This window comes from Meriones unguiculatus, chromosome 2, assembly GCF_030254825.1.
Source record: "Meriones unguiculatus strain TT.TT164.6M chromosome 2, Bangor_MerUng_6.1, whole genome shotgun sequence".
NCBI classification, from domain to species: domain Eukaryota; kingdom Metazoa; phylum Chordata; class Mammalia; order Rodentia; family Muridae; genus Meriones; species Meriones unguiculatus.
In genome coordinates, this window is record NC_083350.1 from 127,246,245 (window position 1) to 127,266,927 (window position 20,683).

Sequence of the window (20,683 nt, forward strand, 5' to 3'; positions counted from 1 at the left end):
TGAGACTGGGCATGTTCAGGGTGGTTTGGCCGTAGACAACTTGTACATTTTCTTTATTCTCCTGTCCTTATTCTTCCTTACCTTCCAATGGATGTTATATATAAAAGTTCCAAATCTTCTCCACACGTAAGGTTCAACGACCCTTCTTATTGCTCTGAGAATCTTGATTAAAGTTAGGGAGTTATGGATCACTGCTCACTCCAAAATTTAATGAAGTCTTTAAAGATTTCCTTTATAGAGAAAGAAAAAAAATCATTAGAATCACCATTACCTTGAACTCCTGATTAAGGTAATGTTTTCTCTGTTGTGCATTTGTGTCTTTCCCATCTCAAGATGCCCACTGTCCTATGCCTGCCTTTGATGATTTATAAGGATTGTCAGCTGGACAAAGTCTAGAATCACCAACATACAAGCTTTGGGGCATGCCTGTGAGGAATTACCTGAATGGGAAAACCCACCTTAACTGTGGCAGCACTTGGTCTGGGATCCTGGATAGAACAGAGGGAGAAGAAGAGATGAGCACTAGCATTCACATTTATTCTTCTCCACTACATGACTGTAGTAGATGCAAAGGAACTAGCTTCTCCAAACACCATAACTTCCCAGCCACGATGGACTAGGCTCTCAAACTTTGAGCCAAAAGAAAGCCTTTCTCTTTCAAGTTTCTTTTGTCAGATAATTTGATGCAGCAGTGAGATAAGCAATACAATGCCACAGGCTCCAGGGCATAGAACAACTACTTATGTCAACTCCAATACTCTATTGGTCAGTGCTCAATATTTCAGACTTACAGATCCTACTTTGCTCCTAATCATAATGTCTAGAACACTGAACCATCATCTTTGGGTTGACTGAATAGGTCATTCTCCATTCCACATCAAGTATTGATGACAAATAATTGTTTCAAAGTTTCCTGATCACCTTTAAATAGCCATTTAAAATAAGGGTCTTAAATAACTCCAAAAAATAGAAATGTGCTAAACACACACTCAAGTTGAATAATCTCTCTCTCTCTCTCTCTCTCTCTCTCTGTGTGTGTGTGTGTGTGTGTGTGCTTGTGTGTGTGTGTGTATGTGTAGAGTAGGGGGAGAGACAGAGGGAGAGAAAGAAAAAAATTCAACCATTGGCTATTTTATATGCTTTAAAATGTACCCTACCCATCATCAAGCTACCAAACTACACAATTTATCATTAGAAGGCAGTAAGTAAATAGTATTTGAACTTAGTAAGTTAAAACCACTGAGTAGTAAAAATCCTAGGGAGCCAAGAGAATACTAGGAGCCATCTGCAGTTGATTGGCATCAAGAAGCCACCGTCCTTGCCTCCAACCCTGCACCTGCTGGAGTTGAGGCCATTGGAGCTAGAGCAGAAGCTGACATGGCATTTGTGAATCTGCTAAGTGCCAATGCCTTCCAGTCAGAAGCACATGGGCCCTGCACCTCATAGGAGAGATTAACTAGTTCTCCAAAAGCTGGCAGATTGCTTGGGATTTGTCAAGCATGTTCATCTCAATTTTCAGTGCACCATTGGATTCCATGAGAAGGTTATGAGCTCCTTAGTCAAGTCCCCTGCAAAGCGTACAAAAATAAACCTATTTCATTTCAAATGGCTCAAAACATACATGGGATTTTTGTTTGTTTGTTTCTATAAAGCTGTATAATGGAGGCCCTGGGAAATGTTTCTGAGACTGACTGTGACAAAGATGTAGGTATGTGTGTGGCATTCTGTCTAGATTATCCACAAAGCACAGTTGTGTGTATTTTAAAGTTTTAAAGAGGAGGTCTGTGGTTTTGGATTAAAACCAGGAGGCTGATAGTAAAGGTACCTGTAAGAAAGTGAGCCTGTCTTTGGGACAACTCCTAGAAACCATAATGTTTAAATATAAGAGTAGAACAAAGCAAAGGTAATTTTCTTCTACCTGGTGTCATTTTCCAAAGTTTTTCTGGTGAAGGTAACAACCATGCACAAACAAAGCAAAAACAACTCTCAGAAAGGTTGTCTGGGTTGTTTCTCTGTTACCTTTTAAATGTTGTTTCATAATAAATCACCGATCACAGGTAACTTGGGAAAGAGAGGTTTTATTTGGCTTATACTTCTGCGTATCAGCCTGTCATCTAGGGAAGTCAGGGCAGAAACTCAAGGCAGCAGCGTTGGGCAGGAACTGAAGCAGAGGCCATGGAGAACCACCGCTTACTAGCTTGCTCTTGAAGACTTGTTCATCTTGCTTTCTTACGCTATCCAGGACCACTTGCCCCAGGGAGGCACTGCACATCTTCTTGCATCAACCACTAATCAAGAAACTGCCCCACAGACATGCCTGTGATGGAGGCAATTTGTCAACTGAGGTTCCCTCTTTCCAGATGTCTCTAATTTATGCCAAGTTGACCCAAAACTTAACCAGCACAAAGACTTTTCCAAAAATCACGTAGCATATTTTATAGTATTGATTCTGTGTTTTCAAGTTGCTTCACATCAAATGTCTTATCCCTATGCTCTTTTAAGAGAAATTTTCTTATCTGTATTTGACAACCTAGACACAGATATCAGGTTAAAAAAAAAAAAAGAAAAAAGACAAGGTTACAATCTAGGTTGTTGTTTCTTTTAAGTTCATGAAAAGGGGAAACAGTGCCAGTTAAGACACCGATAGATAAGAGACTGGCAGTAGAAGTCCCATTTCCTTCATATATGCTGCTGCTAGTATCCCATGTGACTTCAGAATTTTCCTATTGGTAAGTTTCCAGCCATAGTTTTGATGGTCCAGTTTAGTGATAATTAACTCTCAATAAAGACATATATGCAGGCATTATTTAAAAAAAAAGTGTTTGGGCTCAGCCATTAAAGGATAGCTTTACAACCAGAAATAATAACAAATAAACATTTTTAAATTAAATTTTTATTTTTTATATTAATTACAGTTTATTCACTTTGTATCCCAACTGTAGCTCCCACTTCCATTCCCTCCCAATCCCACCCTCTCTCCCTGATCTCCTCCTATGCCTCTCTCCAAGTCCACTGATAGGGGAGGTCCTCTTCCCCTTCCATCTGACCCTAGCTTATCAAGTCTTATCAGGACTGGCTGCAATGTCCTCCTTTGTGGCCTGGCAAGGCTGCTCCCCCTTTGGGGGGGGGGTGGTCAAAGAGCCAGCCATTGAGTTCATGTCAGAGATGGTCCCTGTTCCCCTTACTAGGGAACTCACTTGGAGACAGAGCTGTCATGGGTTACATCTGAGCAGTACACCTACAGATACTTGATTTTTGACAAAGAAGCCAAAACCATACAATGGAAAAAGGACAGTATCTTCAACAAATGGTGCTGGTCTAACTGGATGTCTACATGCAGAAAAATGCAAATGGGGTCTATATTTATCCACCCTGCACAAAATTAAAGTCCAAGTGGATCAAATACCTCAACATAAAACCAGACACACTAAATCGGTTAAAAGAAAAATTAGGGAAGAGCCTTGAACTCATTGGCACAGCAGACAATTTCCTGAACAGAACACCAACAGCACAGGCTCTAAGAGCAACAATGAATAAATGGGACCTCATGAAACTGAAAAGCTTCTGTAAAGCAAAGGACACCGTCATCAAAACAAAATGACAGCCTACAGACTGGGAAAGAATCTTCACCAACCCTATATCCAGAATAATATCCAGAATATATAAAGAACTACAGAAATTAAAAAAGCAACAAATCAAGTAATTCAATTAAAAAATGGGATACAGAGTTAAACAGATAATTCTCTGTAGAGGAATATCAAATGGCAGAAAAACACTTAAAGAAATGCTCAACATCCTTAGTCATCAGGGAGATGCAAATCAAAACGACCCTCAGATTTCACTTCACACCCATCAGAATGACTAAGATCAAAAACTCAAGTGACAACACATGCTGGAGAGGATGTGGAGAAAGGGGAACCCTCCTCCATTGCTGGTGGGAATGTAAAATTGTACAACCACTCTGGAACTCAATCTGGCGCTTTCTCAAACTTTTATAATGATATATACTTAGCAACTTATCAGGATAACACTAATTTATAACCAGGTCAAAGCTCAGTTGAACTTGCAATTTTCAGAGTTCTGGATTAGTTCTGGGGCCTAATGCTTTGAGATTCCTTAGCTTCTTGAGAATCTTCTTAAGGGACAGCATGCTGTTAAATTTACGGGTACATTAGCACTGAAATACTTAGTTGATGAGAGCCTGCTTTCTTTTCTATTTTGATTTTTTTCATTTTTCATTGGAAATGTACTTTTTACTGTGGGGAAATACTTTTGACATACCGTTTTTAAATATTTTATTTTAGGTATATGGGTTATTTATCTACATGTGTGTCTATACATCACATGTTTAACTGGTGCCTGAGGTGGTCAGAAGACATTGGATTCCTTCAAACTAGAGTTGTAGATGGTTGTGAGCTATCATGTGGGAGCTGGGAATTGAACCCAGATCCTGTGCAAGAGCAGTCAGTGTTCTTAAATACGAAACCATCTTTCCAGCCCCTCACTGCAGGGCTGTAGACTTTATAAATATTTGTTAACTGAATAATTGCATCTATAGTACTGTCTTGGCTAGTTTTATGTCAACTTGACACAAGCTCAAGTCATCTGAAAGGAGGGAATATTAATTAAGAAAATGCCTCCATAAGATCCAGCTGTGAGGTATTTTCTTAATTAGTGATTGATGAGGGAGGGTCTAGCCCATTGTGGGTGGCGCCATCCCTGGGCTGGTGGTCCTGGGTTCTATAAGAAAGCAGGCTAAGCAAGCCATGAGGAGCAAGCCAGTAAGCAGCACTCCTCCATGGCCTCTGCATCAGCTCCTGCCTCCAGGTTCCTGCCCTGTTTGTGTTCTAGCCTTGATTTCCTTCAGTGATGAACAGTGATGCAGAAGTGTAAGCCAAATAAATCCCTCTCTCCCCAACTTGCCTTTTGGTCATGGTGCTTCATCACAGGACTAGTAAGTAATTAAGTAAGACAAATGCATTAATTAATTCTCTAGGTCATTTTATCTTATTTTCTAAAACCATTATTCCAGAGCAATAGCTCTGCCAGTCACAGTGCTTTTGAGGGCTTCATGCGGAGGCTGCCTGAAGAAGTCAAAGCAGCGTGCAGTTCAGCATGGTAGCCGCTTGCCACAGCCAGCTCCTGAGCCCTTAAAATCCATGCTGGATATGGACAATACTCACTGGGCCTTGAATCACCCCAAAAGTTCTGAAGATTGGGGGTCTATGCTTAATGATAGCTTTTCAAATAGATTAAGTCGACTATGTAATTAAAATTAACCAGCTGTTCTTTTTACTTTTGAAACATGACTACCACGAAATTTAAAATTTTATGTGATTGGATAGCAGTATTGTGGTATAAACTTTTCAGGGGAGGGGGTGGTCGGGACATGATTTTACTGGAGTTCAGAGAGGCTCCTCCCCATGCTCCTGCTCTTGGCACAGTACTCATTTTGTTTTCTGCTGAGCAGTGGCTTGGAAGAAAGTACACACTTACAAGTTGAGGCAGCGGCAGGAGAGCGGGGCCACAGAGCAGAGCAGAGAAAAATGAGTTAGAAACTCAAAGACTGAAAGGGAAAGGGTTTAGCTTGCAGGAGATGCTTGGAAGACAGCAAGCTTGAGAGAGGACAGACTGAAGGACATGCTTGCAAGAGGACAGACTTCATGAAGTGTCAAGCGGCCCTGAGAAGGAAAGGATGCTGTGTAGAGGCAGCTGCGATGGTTGCCTTGGGGTAATGTGTTTCAGGGAAGGCTCAATGACACAGCATCAAACCATCCTACAGATTTCTCTTCCCACATGATGGGCCGTTTGCACTTATGCTGTTTTCAGAAGCCCTGATCTTAACTGCCACAGTCTTGATTAAGATGAATGATGTATTTGTGTGCATCCAGAGAACACTAACCATCCATCAGATGAGTGAGAGTCTCCTCTGTGATTGAATTAGATTTGACCATGCAATCCAGAACCTCATCAAAAGGCTCACATTAACCACACTCATGTACTGTGATCTCAATTATTCAAATCAGGAGAGGAGATAAGAAATGGCCTCAGGAATATGTTCGAAATGGTTTCTGTAGAGCATATATACTCCAGTGAATTTTCCAAGTCCCTGCAGTTATGATCCACGAGAATACTTTGTCATTGACTCTATGACCTCTAAAGATACTTGTTCTCACCTTAAAAATGAATCGCCTTGTCTTTCATCAGACCAAAAGATTCCAGTGCACTGCTCATTCGCTTTGCATAATTGTATGGCAAAATTAATTTAGTGCTTAAACTGTGATTATAATCTAATTGATGAACTGGTAAAATTATCTGTTTTATAACTCTTTTTAACCCTAATGCTTTTTATCTGGAACTCCCTGGTTACGCAGTACTGGATCAGATATTAACGAACTGTGCCTTTCAATCAGCTGCCCAGGCAGGTGAAACAGCTGCTGCCCATCCCACTGCGATTGCACCGTCCCAGAGAAAACTTTAGTCATGCACAGATTACCCTGACTGAATCGCTGGAGAAACAAAACCGTCTGAAGAGATATCACAGCACATCCCAGACTTACGTCAAAGGATGGAAACTCGTGGCCCTTAAATTTTTTCTTGGATAATAAATGAAAATCCCTACATGAAAAAAGGCTACCCCCTCTTTGTATTCATGGTAGAAACAAGGATGAAAGAGACAATTGTAAAATCTTGCTAATAAAATCCTAGTGGTGTAATTTAGTTTTACCCTTAATACAAAATCTTCACTGGTCCACAAGGCCTTATGTGGTCAGTGTCCAGCCTTCCTTTCCAGACACACACACGCGCACACACACACACACACACACACACACACACACACACACACACATTTTTTCTCCTCACTCACTGTGGCAGGGGTACTTGACCTTGGAGCTTTTCAGTTGCGTCAACCTCACTCCTGCCACAAGGCCTTCACAGTAGCCATGACTCTTTGTCAAACATGATCAGATCTTTATACGTCCAACCCTTGTTGTTGTTGTTTTTTATAATTCACTTTTCAGCTGACCTTATGAAAGAAACATTTCCTGGCAATCATGTGAGGAGGAGCCTTCATCTTCAATGCCCCTGTCCCCTAGTTTTCATAACTGCCCTTACCACTTTCTAAAATTTCACTTTTTTGGATGGTCTCTCATGAGAATGAAAGCTACACAAAATCACATATGCTGTTTGCTTTTTTTTCCACATTGTTGTTCTGGTAGGTGGGACAAGCTGAGCACACTGACATTCCAACTGATATAACCATCTACTTAAGTGTTCATGTCTCAGATGCTGAGCCCCAAAGCCCTTGTTAATAGAGTCTACGTGTGAGAGCTTTATTAGATCTTCGCTGTGTCCTAATCAAATGGGAGGAGTCATGGAAATCTTGGAAAAGCAAAAGGTTCTTGAATGTGCAATAATCAAAATTTAACTCAGACTCAGATGTATATTGAAGGTGGGTGTTCTGGCAGCACTCACCCCAAGTGCTGGCAGCAACCTCCTTGAAGCCGTAGCTCTGAATGTTCCTGATGTGCTTGTCATAAAGCCTTTCACCACACAAGCCTCAAAACTACCTGGAACCCCTCGGTTCTGACTTGAGGCTATTGTATGTTATGAATTGCATTTTCCTAACTGTCTAGAGTTTGTATTCTCATAGAAACAAAATGGTTTAGTATGGAAAACAAAAGACTTTAGTATTTTACTGTCACCATTCCTCAATATATATATATATTTATATATATATTCTTCAATATACAAATACATATATATTCTCACACATATATAATTAGTTCATTTAGGAATGTATTACATTAGTGTGTTTGATTTTTTGAAAACTTGGTGTTTGAGTTGCAGATTTAATTGTTATAAGATATTGTTGAATGAATTCTGGATTTAGATTAAGAAAGTTTCTGAAATGACCTTAAGCATTATTCTGCTATTATGCTACATGCGAAATCAGCTTTCTCAGAATGGACACATGGGCGACCGTGCCATCAAAATATGGATCAACACTTCTCTGTGTTCAGCCAAGATTTAGTCCTTCCTATAAAAACGAATAAGTGCACCCACTGTATTCCTACACAGTTGTTTTCCTCTTTAATGGTAAAATTATACGTATACAAAAGCATTATATTATAATAAGTTTTTTTCTGATTTCTTGTCAGTGAATGTTTGGTTCATATATCTATTTCAGGTTTTATGACCCAGGGTCGTGAAAATATCTATCAAGTGAAAGAGATCACACGTGAAAGTCTTACAGTTCCTACATTGACAAGTTGTCATAAGGAAGTTGTCCCTAAGAGAAGGAATGACTCAGTCTCCTTATGCCATTTCTGGGGTGAGAGTTGGCTGTAGGAGTCAGCCTCTAGCATTCCTGGAGTTGGGGGACAGCGACGACAGGGAACTCTGCTGCCCACCACATTCTAATACCTACTGTGTGCCAAGAATTGCTCTAGATGCCAGTGACATACAGTGAGCTAAAGGAACAAACCCCCTAGCTCAGGAGCTCATGTGTTGCTAGCTGAACTAGTTGAAAACTTAGCCATCTGTAGCTGTGTCACTCATAGCAGGACAGCCCTATCATCTTGACAGATTGTAGCTTGAATTACAAAGGGTCAAAGGGACTTGGTCCTCAAGAGGTAGAATAAAGAAAGGAATCATGCCCATCCTCTTGTGGTTGCTAGCAAAATATTCTTGTTGCAAAGTGTGTGGAAAGTAGGGGTAGCATTAGAGCCTTCTTGTAGTGTATATGTATGTGTGTTTGGGGTGGGGTGTTAGAGCCTGTTTGCTCATGTTATGTTGTTGGAGCAACTTGGCTGAGGTGCTTCATTAGATGACTAGAGAGCTGTTCTGGGTGCCTTTCTACCTGGCACTGAGGACAAGCATCGAAATAACTGCAATAGAGCAGGATGAGAATCCAGGGCAATGGGAGTCCCTAACAGGGATCTGGAGGTTCAGTGAGTGCTCAGAGGGATGCTTCTTGGAAAAAGAGTCATCCAAATGGAAACTTAAATGAAGGCTGGGAGTTATCTGAGAAGAGAACGAGAGCATTCCAGACAAGGATACAACCGCACAATGACTCACAAGGGAAAGTCATTCTAATTCTGCAGGTAGCCAAAGGGACTAAACCAGTGATTCTCAACCTGTGGATCATGACCCCTTTGAGGGTCAAATGATTGTCTCTTAGGGGTCACATATCAGATACGCTGCACATCAGATATTTAACTTGCGATTCATAACAGTGGTAAAATTACAGTTATGATGTAGCCAAAATTATAATTTTATGTTTGAGGGTCACTACAACATGAAGAGCTACAGCATTAGGAAGGTTGAGAAGCAATGGACTAGAGAGTAAGGTGGGGAGGTAGTGAGAAGTGGGGTTAGGAAAGGTGTGCAAGATGGGTGGGGTCATACAGGACCTTGGGGCCTTGTGGAGCAGAGAGTTCATTGAAGTGTTTTCATCTCCAGTTGTGTGTACCCGAAGCCCTGTAAACTAGCCACAGTGGTGCTGTCTTTAGGTTCAAAGGAAGACACGGCATTCCCATCCTATGTTATCTTTCCATCTTATCTCCTCTTTTAAAAATCACTTATATAACTTTCAACTTACATATCTACTTATCTATCTACGTAGAATAATATGGTTTTTAATCATCCTGAGCTTTGAAGTTCTGCATCTCTTTTATGTCTGTAAAATGCTAAAGTCCTCTCTGTTTCTGAGAATCTCTTTTTAAAACTGCCTATGCCAGGAAACACTGATTCTAAGAGACACTTTGAAAAAAAATGTGAGAGGGAATCTTAGGTCAAATGTATCTACTTGGAAAATCACAACCCGCATGAGACAGAAATACCAGTAGAAAAGAAATGTATTTTAACTGTTTGTGTCACTGTTTCTCAAATGTATCTTTTGTGCCTCCCCATTACTGTTCAGCTGTTTTGTTGCTCAATTTGCAATTCACCTGTCAACATCCCCAGATAGCAAGTCTGCTGAGTGAGTCTCTTGCCATCAGCTTTTTTTTCCTATAGTCTCCTTTTGGACAGCTATGCAATTCACGATTTCTATACTCTGGCCTTCCCTCCTTGCTCTCATCCATTCTAATAGAAGTTTTCTCATGCTGCACGGTGATTTATTCCAATGATCAGTTCTTTATTTAGAGGTTGTTGGTTTCCTGACTCAGCATATTTAACTGTCATGTCTAACAGTCAAATCCCTAGCCTTCCCTTTAGGTCACTTCTTTAGTCTTCATTCTTATTATTCTCCTTCATCTATGGCTAAGTTCCCTCCCCAGTACCCAATGGCCATCCTGTTTCTCTTCTGCTGCTCTGAAAGTTCATCTCTCCCCCCTTTCAGGTTCCAAACCTACCTTCTCCAGAAATGTCTACTCTCTTTTTATAAACCTGATTTTATTTCCTTAACACATCAATATTTTTGTAATACTGAGTGTGCCAGCTAGTCTTCATTGGCCATTGGACTGGATTTAGAGGTACCCAGGAAACCTCTAGACTCTATGCTTGTTTATCTGAGGAGGGAAGTCCCATCCTGAATGTAGGTGGCCTCAGTCCACTGGCTAGGGTTCTAGACTAAATAAAAGGGAGGAGGTGTGCTGAGTGCCAGGATTCATCTTCATCCACTGACTATGAATATAATGTCCACCTCACTTCTCTGTTGCCATGACGTCTCTGGCACAGTAGACTGAATTCCTCCTTAAACTGAGCCCAAATCCATCAGTCCTCCTTTCCTTTCTTTCTTCCTTCCTTCATTCTTTCCTTTGTTTCTTTTTTCCCTTAACTTTCTAGCAAATAGAAAAGTAACTGACACCAGGGAAGTCAGGCCTATCAGTATATAATTAGGTGGAAATGCTGCCCAACACAGAGTGGTTGTTCTTTCCAAAGCACTTCCTATGGAAGTAACACGTTCTAAATATTATGGGTTGAAAAAAATATTATGGGTTGTAGCATCAATAGTAAAGGGGTGAGCATGTACCCTGTTAGCAAGAAACTAATGTGTACATCTTGAAGTTCAAAGGGGGAAGAAAGTCTAGTTCTATTATTCTACTTTCAAGAGGCGCTGACTGAAGCATGGTGAATGAATTTTCCAAGGTCACCCAGGAGACTAAACAGGAGTTAAACCCCATACCACTTAATTCTTAATATAATATACTCACAATTATTTTTTGTTTTCTGAGATTATAATCATGTTTTCCCATCCCTTTCCTCCTTCTAAACCTTGTTCTACTCCTCTTTGCTCTTTTTCAAATTCATGTACCCTTTTCTTCATTAATTGTTTCACACTCACACAGTCCTAGATATGTTAAGTGCAACTTGATGAGTCTGTATAATGATACTTGTATGTGTGTTTCCAAAGGATGGCCTTTGGTTTTGGATAACCAGTTGGTGTGCTCTTCCCTGAGGAAGACTATTTCTCTGGCTCCCAGCATTCTTTAGTTGCCTTAGAGTCTTTGCACAGAGTGCAGGCCTCATGGTCTTTACCTCCCCCATCTCCATGCTTTTTGTTGTTTACCTTGTTCAGCTCATGCTTAGGCAATAATGTTGGTGAGTTTTTATGGGCATAGCTTCTGGCATTTCTAGGAGACACAGTCTCACAGCAAACTCCCTGATCCTCTGGGTCTTACAGTCTTTCTACCCCTTCTTCCGAAATGATCCCTGAGCCTTATGTGAGGGAGTTGTATTGTAGGTGCATCCTACAACTGCAGTTTGGTTGGATGTGGTTTTGTGTAATGGTTTCCATTTGTTGCAAGAGATTTTCATCGATAAAGGGTAAAGACTACATTCATTCGTGGCTACACAGACAAATGTTTAAAATTGTGGTTAGGGATTGTGGGGGTTTAATAGAGTAGTGGTTATAAATTCTCCAATATCCATGAGCTCACAAGCTTTCAGTAGTTGGCGAGATCTCCAGTACTGGCCATGAATTCTCTCTTGTTGAGTTATCTTTAAGTCTAACTAGAGAGCTGTTTGTTACCACCAAGGTATGCATGCCACTACTGCGTCCTTAGGGTGATTATGCCGTACTGGTCATTGTTGTAGTTTGTAGGTGCTGTAGCTGAGTAGGACTGTTGGCTGTCTCCCTCCTTTGGAAGCTTGCATAGGTCATTCTGGTACTATGAAGACTAGTCCTCGGGGAGTGGGCAATCAGGTCACTTCCAGCTCAGGGTCCTCTGGCCCCATATATGAAGTGCATGGTGTCTTCAGCAATAGGGATTTACTTTCTATCTCTGTGGGGCAACCAAAGGCAGCCACAATAAGCTGTCACATTTTGAGTCTGTTGGACACCCCTGACCGACAAAATGTTAGTATTTTAAATCTGGAAAGAGTTCTGCAACCAAAGCTCTAAGATCTTTTGTTTTCTTCCCCTTCTATTTCCCTTTCTTTTCCTTTTTTCTCATCCCTTCCCTTATCTTTCCTTCTTTCCTGATTCCCTCATTTCTGCCTGTCTTTCCCTCTTCCTGCCTTTACCTTCTCACTTCCCTCCTTTCCTTCTTCTATTTTTAATAGGGTCTTTTGTAACAATCCAGGTGACCTCAAACTCATCATCTTTCCATCTCTGCCTCCTGAAGTGCTGCTGGGATCACTGGTGTATGCTGTCACACCTAGCTGGCCCTAATGTCCATTCTTTGCCATGATGATGTCATGAAGGGGCCTGTTGCCTTTGCTTTGTTTCAGGAAGAGGAGGCTGCTTCCAGGATGCACTTTTAAACCTGCCTACCGCACTTCCTGCTCTTTCTCCCAGTACTCAGTGGAGAACCTTGAAGTTATTCTGGGCCTTTGTGTTAGGTGGCCTTCTGAGTTGAAGCTTTGCCATATCATGTTTTTGAAGTTAGCTGTTGGTGGCACCTTTCAGGAGGAAGTACCTGCTCCTAATTAAAACTTAATGAATAATTAACAATGGCACTATTCCAGGAGAGCAGAGCGCCACAGAGGTTAACTGTGTACTGGCACCCCAAGTGCTGCCTGTCACAATTGTCTGGCAGGAGTTTCGGGCCTCCATGGCTGCCACAGTGCACAAGTGCATTGGCATCAGGAAAGGCTACCCATGATGTTGAATGTTGTCAGGAGATAATGGCTTTCCATTGGTAGGGAAACCCGAAATCATTTATGGACACACATCAATGCCAGAGCAAACCCTTTATTTAGGAAGTGGGAAATGTCAATTCTGTGTCACTCTGCAGACTGAACCCCGACTGTCTCGACTAAATGGCAAACAATGCAGCTGCTTTTCTACTGACTCAGCCTTGGGCAGGAGGGGAGTGGCTGCCAGGGTGCCACATGCCATCCCTTTCCCAGATGGCTCAGGGATCACTCTTCTTTTTTTCTAATGCGTCATAAATCAGATGGAGCAAGAAAGTCATTTAGAAAGAAAATCACCCACACTGTTTTAAATAAGTTCAGTTGTCTGAACTCATTTCATTCTGGAAAGTCATCACTTTATACATGTTAATAAGAGGCGTGGCATTTGAGTGACTCCTGAGAGTTGGAATTCTGGAAATTTTGAGTAATACATGAATAAGGGGTTTAAAAAAGTATGGTGTACCAATTCTTTACCTGCAGACCTTTTGTAACATGCCGGTGTGAGAGACTCTGATTCTTAGCTTCCATATTCTGGCTGGCTCTAATAATTCAAATAATAATTCAAATAATCCAGAGGGGAGTAGACTGTGGTTGCTTTCCTTCCCACATTGTCCTGCAGGATGCCTGGTTCCACCAACATGCTTCAGACCCCGATTCTGAATATACAGTCTCCTGCTGGGTCTCCTCCAAATGCTGTGGGACTTCCTTCTGCACCTGGATGCTATGGTCTCCTCTGACTTTTCCTTGTATCCCTGAGGGTTTCCTGCTCTCCGCATCAACTTTTGTCTGCCTGGCCCATTCTACTCTCTGCCAAGGTTCAGTTTCAGCAGTGAATAGGTCGGGGCACAAATGCTTCCTTTGTTTTAATGGTCCTTCCCGAACATTCTTTTTGCTTTAGGTATCGCCTTCTGTTATTTATGCATTAAAAAATATTCATGGTTTCTAAGTTGTGTCAGGTACTACAGCTGTTCCAAAAGAGACCACACTCATTTGCCTGAACAAGCTTGTGGTCCTGACAGTAATGTTGAACATTTATGTAGATGTTGAAGTTTAAAAATTTACATCTATATCTGCATATACTCAGATATATTAACCTTTGTGCATTTAGCTATTAAATGATTCTCCTTATTTAGTACCACAACGCTTCCAAGAGAGTCATGAAACTTACTTTCCCATGATGTAATTCAGATTCATCCTGGAGAGAAACTTATAAGAGGAATGGATGTGGGAAAGCCTGAAGCCGGAAACACTGCTGTTTTCAACATGCAAGAATTCGTTTCAAGAGACTTAGTATCTATCTCCCCTTGCTTGAACAGACTGGTTTTGTTGACCTGTGTAGCTGTGGGTTTGTAATAAAACCTCAATTCAGGACCACTAGAGGACTTAACGCCAAAACTAAGAGAATGTACAACACATGCTTTTGAAATATGGGTCATATTAATGCCATATAAATAGCATGGCCACAGTTCAGATTATACAGAGTCTAGTAGGCTGAAGAACACTGAACAGATCTAATACTCACTCTTGGGAGGGAGAAAGAAAAATCTCCTGAGGGCCTAGAAATGTAAGAAAAATCTTATTGAGTTAATGTTTAGTAGCCAATAATCACTATACTTTGGAAATAATTCCTAGATCCCATTTTGTTTTAAAAATATCAACGCCAATTCTCAAAGTACTGTGCAATATTGTCTTGACCTGAAGGTCCTGTCTAACAAAATAAAACAATTTTTAAAAAGAGGTCTAATTATTAGAAAGGAAAAGACAATTTTCAGGTGGTATGATTGATTATCTACTTTGAAAATCTAATGTAATCAACTTATCTTTAATCACAATTAGAATTAATTTGTCAAAGTCTATAATCAACACATATTAACCATTAAAATCAGTCACTTGCCAGATGTTGTATGGCATACCTGTAATTCTGAATCCCAACTCTCAGGGGGATGAAGTAAGAGGACTGTGAATTAGAAGCCTGGGCCACTTGGCAAGACCTGTCTCATAGCCCTCTTCCCTAAACCCCCAGTCCTCTTCTCTAAAAACAAAAAATAAAATGTCAATAGCAGTACCATCTGCCAACAGCAGTCATCGTAAGGTGACAGCCCTGTAAAGTTGGCAGCAATGTTTTTCTTTGAGAAATGGGGTCATTAATGTGGTAGAACGCCACTTTCTGTTTCAAGTACTACATAAATATGCTATATCATTGTTATACTTGGTTGACAGAGTAACCAAAAGGAATATATCTCATCTGCCTTTGAAAACATCTGGAAATTATCAAGATGTCAAGATATTGAGGTCTAATGAATAATGTAAGTTGTGAAAAGCTAAAATCCACTAACATTTTTTTTTTTTATCACACTCTGGTGATGTTTTGGGCAGAAACATCTTGGGTATAGAGAGGAAAGGAGAAAGGCTGGCTACTTTATTCCTATAAAAGCCCTCAATGCTTTGACATAATCATTCAGTATTCATTCTTTTATTAGGACATATGTTATTCCGATGTTTAGATTGAGAACAAGCTTCTATAGCCGCTGCAGGAATGTATAAAATATGACACAGATGCTCTTTTGTTCTCGGAAGTGTGAAGTGTTTAATGCCTAAGGATAGGATATGTATGCTGCTAACTTGTAGAGTTAAGACACAGGATTATTTCTCCAGCTACAGGATGATGACAAGAGCTAAATTCCACCTACACCTCCATGAGGCACATTAAAGTGATCCTGCATCTGATATCATTCCCTCCATTGTTTGATGTGGCTTATTTCATAAACTAATAAGATAGTCAAGAACTTCTGTTGCCCTGCGAGATGTAATTAACCTCATTCATTCAGTAGAGGTATCTGTCAGAGAACTGGAAACACAGACGCCTTGATGGCATAAATACTCAACTAAGACATAAACAAACACTGAAGCATTTCCAGTTATTCTTAAAAGACACCTGGCTTTAGAGTCCATTTATGGATGTAGTGCGGCTTTGCAAATGTCAATAGTGCTTCTAAGTGTCACATGGAAGACACTGCTGTGAATCTTCCACATGCTCTGAATCTTCCAGGGTCTTCCCATGCGATGATACAAAGAAGGGAGCTATTCGGTTTCAAGCAGCTTCTCCCACGCTTTGCCTCTGAGCTTCAGATACCTTCTTTCCTCAGCAATTAATTAGGTCATTGCAGTAATAAAATGCTCCCTAATTCTCCCAGTCGTGAAATAGCACAAGCCAAGTTTGGTAGCATCTACTTCCTGCCTTTCACCTTACCTGACTTGTTTTTCAGCAAATAGGCTTGGACTTGTGTTCTTTTGTTACAAGAATCCTAAAGGGTCCATGTATGCTCCATTCATGGCCTTGCTGAGAATCTGTATTGCTATCCTTTTAATGAACTTCTATCCTGGAAGTGCTCCAATTTTGCCCCACATCCAGAATATCCTCAAGTAGACCTAACAATTTGAGGGTTACACAGGCTGGTATCCTTTGAGTCTTCCGTGGCTGTTCGTTTCTTTTAAACCTCATCTCCAGTTATTGGAAAGAAACCTCATGACTTAGCTGGTTCTCACCAACTGCATAGTTCCATTGCTGGTGCAGGTTCCCACTGTGACTGTGCCACGTTCCTACTGGTCTTTACACTTTGGCAGCTGTTCTCAAGGCTTCCTGTTGTGGCATGGTAATGACCAGTGTTCTTGAAAGAACAACTTAAAGGAGGTAGCATTTTTTTTTCTGTCTCATAGTTTGAGAAGGTCCAAACTGTGCTTTCTGGTTCTGTGTACTTGAGTAGAATATGGTGGTGGCAGGAACATGGAGTGACAGAAGCTGCTCACCTCATGGCAGACAGGAAGAAGGTGTGATCCAAGAAGGAGCCAGGAGCAAAATACCTTTAAGGACCCACACACTCAGTGATTCAATTTCTTCAACTAGGTCCAACCTACTAAAATTTCTAGAACTTTCAAAAATAATAGTGCCTGGTGAGAACAAGTCCTCTCATGTATAAGATTTAGTGGGACAGTTTCATATTTAAACCATGTCACAACTGCTTGATATCTTCAAATATAAACCCTATTATTCATTGCTGTACTCAAGCCCATCCACTGATTTTATGTCACACACACACACACACACACACACACACACCCCAAAACAACAAACAAACAAAAACTTTATAAACTTGGACATTGTTTTTGTTTCCTTTCTATAATGATTTCTTGTGCCCTGTCCTCTTATTCTCCATTGACACTGCCTGCTCAGACTTTCCTCAAACAGGAGTGTACGAATGCATGCTTCTATCCTCAGGCCTTTTACTTTTCTAATCTCTGCCTGGAATTCTAGTCATCTCTCTCTTAGTTATTTTTCTGTTGATTAGACACCATGACCGAGGTAACTTACAGAAGGAAGAGTTTATTTTGTACACACAGCTTCAGAGAATTGGAGTCCATGACCACCAAGATGGGAATCCTAGCAGCAAGCAGGCAGGCCTGTCACTGAAGCAGTAGCTGATTGGTCACATCCTGAGAGACAGCCATGAGGCAGAGAAAGCTGACAGAAATGGCATGAACTTTGAACTCTCAAAGCCCACCCCCAATGACATACCTTCTCTAAAAAGGCCACACCTCCTAATTCTTCCCAAACAGTTTTACCAGCTGGGGTTGAGGTATTGAAAATATATGAGCCTAATGGGGTCATTCTCATTCAAATCATCACAATATAATTTAAGCATCGCCTCATTCGTCTGGATCTTCCTGAATACCTTATTGAAAATGGAACGGCTTATGATCATTCAGGCCTTTACAGCCATTGAAGCAGGACATTCTCCCCAAGCATGGTTGGCTACCATAAAAAGCTAAAATGATACGCTCAGGATGCGAGGCTAAGCACTGCACTCAGGGTCAGCCGCTTTCGACCCAGAGAAGAGCATGTCTGATTGCATGCGGGTTGATGCCCCAGGTCCCGCCTCTGAGAAAAAGGTATCAGACGGGTTTGATGCTCTTTGGGTGGATGACACCTAAATGAACATCGGTACAAAGTCCCAATTTATTTCTAATATCAGAGATCAGACCTCTACTCTTGCCTGATACGTCTAAAACAAAAAGGGGGAACTGTAGAGAGCTGCGGAATGTTATGCCTTAAAGATGGAGCTGGTTTCTGCCTTCCACCTTCCCGATGGTGAGTGCTCTCTGTCACAAACAACTCCACATTTGGCTAAGGCTGAGGATCTGGCTTGCTTCCATGTATGTGGACCTATCTGCATTGCCCACGTGGCACGCCTGGGTTGGCTACCCAGAGGCTATTTAAGCTGTGGGCTGGCTTTCCCCAGGGTCCGAGGATTGTTCAAGGTTCCTGAATAAACTGCATTGAAAAAAAAAAAAAAAAAAGAAAGAAAATGGAACGGCTTGTTACAACCTTCTTACCTACTTTTTTTTTCTTTAGACTGTATGCTTTGTTATCTTTCTTGCTTACTAGGCTAGACACTCTCTGAAATTAGATAGCCTCTCTGCCTTACTTACCTTCATATCATCAACTCTTCCCAGGAGTTTTGGATCAGGACCAATGATTGACAGAATTCACTAATGTTATTTAAAATTAACAGTCAACAAGCTTACAATGGGTAAATTTGTGGTGTATAAATTGTACTTAAATATGCTTTCTTTAAAAAAATCATAATTGAAAAATCAGAGAAATGTAAATTAAGCAATATTTACATTTTCTATACTTTCAAAAATAAAATTTAAAAAATGATCTGTAGATAGCAATGCTACTAGTTGCATTGTCTAATATCATCCTTGGGTGGCTTTTCCACTGAATTTCAGTGGGATATAATATTTAATAAGAGTTATTTCTATTCTTAATGTTTTCTGTGCCTTGGTGACTGTGTTAATCTGTCCATAAGTCAGAATACTCACTCCCCCAAGGATGGTGCCATTATCCCCATCATGAAAACTGTGGTTAAAAGAATTCATTGGTTGTTGGAGTCACTGCTTCCAACTGGCAGGTGTCTGACTTTGTCAGGGCACACTCAATGCTAATCCTCACCAGCCCAAGGCCAAACAAGCAAAGGACAAGAGCGCTGTCCACTTTGGGTGTTAGAAGGTTTCAGGGTGTTCTTGTCTTCCTCTTCTATCCTTCTTTTCTTATGCTGTAATGTGTTGAGACTTTATGCCAAAGCAAACCCAAAGCCATCCAGTGCCAGATATACTGTCTCCATAGGAACTTGCAAGCTTGCCTTTATTCTGATAGGCTCCCAGTGTCTCTTTACCAAGTCTATCTTCAACTCAACTAGAGTGTATATATAGCGCTAACTCTTGGTGGCTGACGGGTAACTCTCCAAATAGCCCAACGTTTCTCCTTCTGTTTACCCTGAACAATCCATGTTACTATGGACAACATCTGTTCTTTTGGATTACCTCGCTCATACTCTGATTCATTTCTAGAAGCTATCTTTCTAGAAGGCAGTTTGGTAAGTGAAAAGTGTCCTAATACTACTGCTATGGATTGTGGGTGTTCCTCCAGTGCACATGAAAAGATTTGGTCCCCAGGGTGGTAATATTGACTATACTACCCCAATGACAGGAGCTTAGGTGATCTCTAGTGGGATGGGGGTGGGGGAAACTCAGCCTTTCCCTATTTCTTGGCTTGAAACATGAGCACTCACTCTGACATATGTTCCTGTTGTGAAAGGCTGCTTTCACCAGAAGCTAATAGCCACTATTAGCCACTTCCCAATCAGTCCTGAATTTGACCTTCCAGGACTGGGAGCCAAAATAAACCTATTTACTTCAAAGGTAACCCACGTCAAGTATTATTACAGCTCTGTGGGGTCTCCTTTTTGTTGTTATTTCATGATTCTCTTACTCACAATTGACCTTGTCCAATTTCCTCTCATCATTCTGATACGTCAACCTGAAATACACCCTTAAAGGTACGTCTCCCAGCCCCTCTTTGCCCCTGCTTTATACTATGTGTCTTGGCTTTCCCTTCACTCCTTACTGTCATCTGTTCTTCCTTCTTTGGCCTTGTGGTTTGGCTTTTTTGTTTATTTAGCTTCAATTTCTCCTCTTCCATTTAATTATATGTTCTCAAAATCACTACATTTTTTCCAAGTTAAAAAAAAAAAAAAGAAATCATCTTCCATTCCACGTAATATCTTTCACTTTATTCTCCTCAAAGGGGTTCACACACTGATTTTACTAGTCTTCCCAGCAAAGCTGTGGAGTAGACACTACTCTATCACCTCAACAGCAAGAGGATCTGAGTCACACAGCTCTGGCCATGCCCTCAAGTGCCCCAAAGTATTGAAATGGGAGTAGACAGTTTCACCACAGTTCATCCCAGGTTACCTTGGTGGAGTAAAATATGATGAGATCTGTACTGACCTACAGCAGTATAAACGACTGTTTAAATTTTGAACCCAAATCAAAATCATTTCAAGTTCAGTCCTTCAGTCACATTAGCTGTAATTTCAGTGATCAGAAGAAAAAAACGGCTACACTTTAGACTGTGCTGATATTGCACTTTTTCCATGGTAGGTGCTATTGGATATTGATGCTAAGATAAGAATTGCTTCCTGTCTTTCTCCATGAGGTTGTTTTGGGAAGGATGTACACTATATTTATATGAGGT